Source organism: Nothobranchius furzeri, chromosome 4 (genome assembly GCF_043380555.1).
Source record: "Nothobranchius furzeri strain GRZ-AD chromosome 4, NfurGRZ-RIMD1, whole genome shotgun sequence".
NCBI lineage: Eukaryota > Metazoa > Chordata > Actinopteri > Cyprinodontiformes > Nothobranchiidae > Nothobranchius > Nothobranchius furzeri.
Window position 1 is genome coordinate 51612966 of NC_091744.1, and position 6473 is coordinate 51619438.

General features: G+C 40.0%; 1 long non-coding RNA gene across 2 annotated transcripts; it reads right to left on the reverse strand.

The window, feature by feature from the left end:
- Positions 1–1310: 1310 nt before the first annotated feature.
- Positions 1311–3565, reverse strand: LOC129153507 (uncharacterized). 2 transcript variants are annotated; one of them, XR_011520402.1, is made up of 3 exons: positions 3471–3565; positions 2548–2673; positions 1311–2103 (listed from the first exon to the last, which is right to left on the reverse strand). It is a non-coding gene; the product is annotated as an uncharacterized lncRNA (long non-coding RNA). The 2 variants fall into 2 exon arrangements; XR_011520403.1 differs by lacking the exon at positions 3471–3565 and adding an exon at positions 3039–3339.
- Between the last annotated feature and the right edge of the window lie 2908 nt (positions 3566–6473).

The following is a 6473-nucleotide window of genomic DNA, read 5'->3' on the forward strand; positions in this document are numbered from 1 at the left end:
CATAAACCAAAATGGAAAATAGAAATAAAATAACAAAGGCAAAAGCAGGAGCACTGACAGGAAGAAGAAAGCACTCAAAGGGAGAGAAAAACAGGAAAAAAGAGGAGGACTAATAAAAAGTGAAAATAAATCGTGTCAGAAGAGGGTAGATTTTCGCAAATCCAGTTAAAGGTAAGATTGTCGAAAATTTAGTGTAAGAGGCCCCATGTCTGTGTTCGCCTTGGGCCCCCAAATTGCTAAATCCGCCCCTGCCGAACAGATCTGCTGTGCGCATAAGTCAGACACAATTTCCTGCATGTGTAGCTCGGGGGTGACGGTGGATGAAGATATCGCGTTAGCGTTCACACTTGTTTAATTTTCAATTTTAATTCTGGTGCCTGTTAGCAGCTGAAACACATCCTCACGTGCTTGTGGATATCATATATTGTATATGAAAACTTGACTGTAATAATAAGTAAAGGTTATCAGCTGTAGGTTTAGTGTGCTCATAGGAAACATGACAAAAGAACACAAAACACATTTCTTTATGGCCTATATAGTTGTCATAATTAACGTTACATGATTTACAGAATACATGTGAACAACTAACATTTCATGTTCTACCACCGGATGTTTGGATCAAAATATGAACCAATCAGATCTTAGATCAGGTGAGAGCCAGGCGTTTCCCGTCATCCTCTAGGTTTTGCAGCCGAGGGAGAGCAGCTGCAGCGCCTTGCTCCAAAATCTGCGGCCGCCTTGATCTCAAGTGGTTATCGTTGCCTACGTATGCATGATGTCAGAGCAAGTCGGCGTCAAGTCGGACACAAATCTAACCGGTTACATTACATTACCAACGCTCCACCCTATGGGTGGCCTCTTAATAATCTTATTCAGAAAAATTATGCATTTTTACTAAGTGAAAGCAAACCCCGTTAGGGGCAGAGACCTCTTGAAGCTCATATTAAACATTGTCTGCAGAGAAGGTAAGAGAAGCTAGTAAATCATCAGGCCTATTCCATGGGAGTGACTCTGAAAAGGAGCAAAAGCTCCAGCTCTTTATCTTGGCAGGTGTCTATATTCTCCTGTGTTCAGGCTTTTGGTTACATCAGTTACTTTTCCTTTTAATGAGCTGCATATATTTCTAACACAGCCTTCAGTGACATCAAGAAACTTTTTAATTGTAAAAGACATTATTCTCATTCTGAGAACAAATGAACAAACTGTGTGTGGGTATGTGTGTCCAGTTGCAATTTAACACAGACTCAGTAGCATAGAGAATATTCTCACAACACCTAATCATCCCTTGATCAAAAAAACTGTAGACAGAATCTTGTCATGTTATTCCATTTAATAAGTAGACGGACGGAGGTATAGTACAAGTTTTCAAGTGTAATGAAGATGATCGCAGGGTAACACAGTTCCCCTTAAATGTTGAGCAAAAGTTATGAAACGAGACAAAATTCAAACAATAACATGTAAAAAGAGATGGATCTCCTGATAATTAGGTGCTTCACCTTTAAATGTTTTTATTAGAGCTGGATACACAGGAAGATGTATGTTACTAAACCAACACTAGCAATGATAGAACATCTACATTTTGAAGAACTGTAGCATAGATGAAGTGGACAGCAGCCTTTTCAAATACATTCCTGGTCTAAAATAAATCAGGCTGATAAAGCCTTTAAGGGAAATACACAACTATAAATGAATTTAGAAATCTATTTTGGGGTCTATCCTTTAGCATTTCATTGTTACGACGGCAAATCCCTTGAATAACAATATACAGTACATTAACCTTAAAATGGACCACTCCTTCACTTTTTAACTTCCTTCCTTCCTGTCTCATTAATTGTTTTCTTTCTTCCTAACTCCCTACCTTCTCTCTCCTTCCTTCTTCACACATGTAATCATCTAGCCTCAAGTAAGTTCTCAACATACTGGACAGTGTGAAGATATGTGTCTACTCCCAAGAGTCTGAATGTTGCAACGGATTATGTTGTCCTGCAGTTCCAACATTTCATGATCTGAAAGAGGACTGTCCAGTACAGGGACACTGATCCCAGGATGAGGTTCAGTCATGTATCCATTCTCCTCCCATTCAATCTCTGGTATCGGTATACCCTGGAAAAAGAAAGTGTGTATGAGCATTGTGCATAATGAATCTCAAGAAAACACATTTAATAAAGCCCTATCATGACCTTTTAACAATTACTTAACATCAATGATGTCAGGCAGAACCTAGCATCTCCATTATTTCATAAATTATTATTTTTTTAATTAATAGGCTACTTTTATGTTAAAATAGCAGTGAGAATATCACATCTGGAAGGTCTAATGCCTTGCATTTTGAACTTGAAGATGTGTCATGACTTTGTAATGTCATGACATTATAGTTGACAGTGTCCACTTCAGTAGAGGTGCACACAAACAGAACCGTAATTTCAATAGCCATTTTGTCTTGAATCCAAGAAGCATAGTGCAGAGGTAGATTATCAAAGTGTTGAACATTTGATTTATAGTTAAGGATCAACTTGACATGTGATCAGTCATTTTAACAGAACATACATTTGCCCCTGGATCAGAAACAGGATTCAGAGCCTGGCCCAGATGCCACAGCTGATTTGGTGTCATGTTTTCCTCTGTCCTGATTGGATGGTTGTCCCACGCATCTCTAAAGACATCCAGGCTGGCCTGGATGCGAGACAATATAGTGGCAACAAAACAGGTGAAGGATGTTACTGATGTCGAGCAAGTCTTGGTCTTCCAGAGAGTGCAGGATGTTGTAATATAAACCAGTAACACTCATGAAGACATCACGCCAGAGGTGCTCGATCCTGGATTTGGAGGGGGATTAAATAAAAGAAAATTATAATATACACACACATTAACATGTCCATACATCTGTTTTCAACTTGAGTTATGTCTTGAATGGTTGCAGGAGGACTGGTGCCTATCTCTAGCAGTCAAAGTGTGAGACGAAGGGTACACCCTGGGCAGGTCAACAGGCACAGGCATGCGCGCACAGACACAAAGCTTCCAAATTAGGTTAAACTCACCGTTGATTGTGTACACTTTTTCCTGCAATGAAGCTGTTGGTGTCAGTTCCACGAACTGAGAACATTAATTCTGCAACACCTACATTTTCTCCGCCATGATCTCCTCTCACCATGAAAAAAAAAAAACATTAGAATCTTGCTTCAAACATTTTTAATGCACATCTATAACAATCTACATCAATTTGAGTCTCACAGAAATGTCCTTATGTACCTTGCTACTAAGTGAGTAAACAATAAACAATGTGGCATTATTAACCCTCTGCTGGGGAAATTTTTTTTGAAAGAGGGAAATGTTCACCCCCCCCCCCCCCCCCCAATAGATTTTACTATATGACCTCAAATGGCATGTTATTTTTGGTCAATAACACACTTTAGGCAAAAGCAGATTTGTAACAGGGTAACAGAGGGTAAAGTTGGGAATAACATGAATACCTCAGAGGAAAGCCATGCTCATTCACAGCTTCACTGAAGAAGGCAAGGTGGGTGTCTGCCCGGTTGTTGTCAGCTACCTTCAGGTACATGATCTATGTAATTCGAGCACAAACACTCTCATATGACACATTTTTATAGGGGCCAAAACAATCAATTACCAAATGAAAGGTACAACAGCCATACAATAACATGTTGGATAATTAAATAAGTTAAGATCTGTGAAAACCAAAAATAGCAATTATCTTCTATGAAAATATCTCAGTTATTAACGTTCATGCTTTGGAGCAGAAAAAGTGCATGACAATTAACTGTTTCAAGCTCAGTTCGCTCCACTCTGATGGTCACTTGTTCCAGCCAGATACCTTCTTTCTAGGCGTTCAAAGTCGGAAACTCGCTGAGTAAACTGGGCGCTTAGAGGAGTATATTCAGTTGTTTAAGACTGAGGGTAACGCCGCACACGCTGACTGGATGCTAATGATCGTAAACATAAAAGAGGGCTTGCTTCGTCTCGCGCGCTAACGCCGCAAAGCACTATGGGATTAGTAGTCTTATCAGCAAAATCGCCCGGCGGGCCAGTTTAATATTATATATTTGATATTTGATTTCGGGGGGCAAATAAAAATAGACCAAGGGCTTGAGTTTGACAACCGTGGCCTAAAAAAATGGTACCTAGACACGCTAACTAAACAAATGTTCACTTGAGTTTAGCTTGATGTTAAACTAGATGAAGAATGGACCAGACTTCACGTAACGTCTGGACTGAATTTAACATAAAACATTTTACTTGACCATGAAGAATACTTCTACTCATAATTCTATAACATTGCATAAATTACAACGAGGGAATAAGATAAAACTATTACTCACAGATTGTGACCGGTCTATCCCGCTCTGCCGTGTGAACTGCAATGCGCATGCGCACAGCAGAGCCATATGATTGGCTGAAAGCGAACAGCCCTGGCAGAAGCATATATTTGATTGACAGGTTCATTTGCCAATGGTGACGTTTGTTGACCTGCGACGTTAGGAGAGTCTCAAAATTCAGCACACCGATTTCTCTCACGAATGCAGGAAGGTTCACAAATGAGAAGCTGTCCGTGAATGCACCACGCAGATTTCACTCACAAACGCAGAAAGGTTCACAAATGAGAAGCTGTTCGTAAATGCACATTCAGCAATTCGTATGATCTGAGTTTATATTACAAGTGTTCTTACAAATTATATTTGTGAACCACAGAGTTTGAACTTCAGAATTAGCGTGTGCATTTGTGTAAAATGTTGCGTGACTTATTTTTTCACATTATATTTATGAGTCAAAGAGTGTGAATTTCCGAATGTGCGTGTGCATTTGTGTTCCTCCGAATTATATTTGTGAAACACAGAATGTGGATTTCCGAATGAACGTGTGCATTTGTGGAAAACGTTGTGTGACTTAATTCTTATTGAGACTGTTCTGGCCTCATAAAACTGTGTCTGTGAGCGCACAAGGACGTGCACAAGTGACAAACCTGCGTGCGCGCGTTGCCAACGAGCACAGGGCAGAGGAAAACGTGCGCGCGCGGCAGCCTCTCTGCGCGCTCGGCAGCCTCTCTGCGCGCTCGGCTGTGAAGGGGTTTTGGCACTCTGGAGGCGTGGCCTGTGGCAGATCTTCTCTGTCCTCTGATTGGTTAGTTTACCCCGCACTTTACCCTCTACCTATCTATATAAAAAAATCTGATATTCAGTAGTTGCTGTCATAGCTCAGCTGGGAGAGCGGGTGACTCTCTCCCTGGAGGATCCAGATTTGAGTCCGGGCAAGGAACATAGAGTAGATGTCATATTAATTTTTCCTAATTCCTGTGATATTATTTTACAGTTGTGACCGTTCAACTGTCATTAAACATCCGAATGTTTGCTGGACAGTGTTTTAAAAAGTGCACATAAACTAGATGGTTTTAACCATATAAAATTATATTTTTTGTGATACTGGGAAAATACATACTGAAATAAAACTACTGATTGAAAACTTTATGACTGTGGTTGTACAATATATGACTCACTAATACACTGCAAACGCCCTTAGAGTGGGGCTTCCAGAGAGAGAGAGAGAGAGAGAGAGAGAGAGAGAGAGAGAGAGAGAGAGAGAGAGAGAGAGAGAGAGAGAGAGAGAGAGAGAGAGAGAGAGAGAGAGAGAGAGAGAGAGAGAGAGAGAGAGAGAGAATTTGTATTCTGTCAAAGTTGTAATATTACTTCAGCCCCTCTTGAGAGGAAACTCCAGGTAAAAATAGACTTGTGGGTGTAGGTATGTTCAAGTTTAAAAAGTTCTTGCCTCATTAATGTATTGTTTATTTTTTTCAGCATTTAATTGACAAATTATCCTTTCAAATAATTAATTGATGAGTTACATAATTGTCCATTTAGAATTGTTGAATGGACTGAGTCAAGTTTGGTGCACTTTATATATTTCAAAACATGTTTTTTTATTTTAATGATGCATATAAATAATTTAAATGGTAATTTAATGAAATATTTCTATTTTTTCATTACCTCACCCTTGTTTTGACAAAAACGGGACCTTGCTGGATAATATCATGGAGAAACTATTTGTTCACAGTACTTGGCTCAGTGAGGATCTGTGTACCAAAGGAGGAGATACTCAGAAATCTGTTACAACCCAGACTGGAAGTGGTGGGCTGTAATAAGAAAGGAGACCAAACAGAGGAGTGGGGGGTTCAACAACTGATTTATTTAACAAAAGTAAGGATTTACTAAAGCAAGTTAGTGAACAGAAAATGGCCAGTGAGGACTCTCCACCACACAGGAGAGACCCAGTGAAAGCAGAAAAACAGTAGGCTTTGTAGGCAGCACCACACCCTGAACCCAGGTGCCTCCAAGGCTGCTTAACGAGCTGCCTACAACAGAAGAAAAACACAATTAAACACAAATGAAAACCCAGTGAGACGGTGGGGGCATCACAACACGTTCAGGACTACCCAAACACCAGTAATTCTTGACTGCACTGAT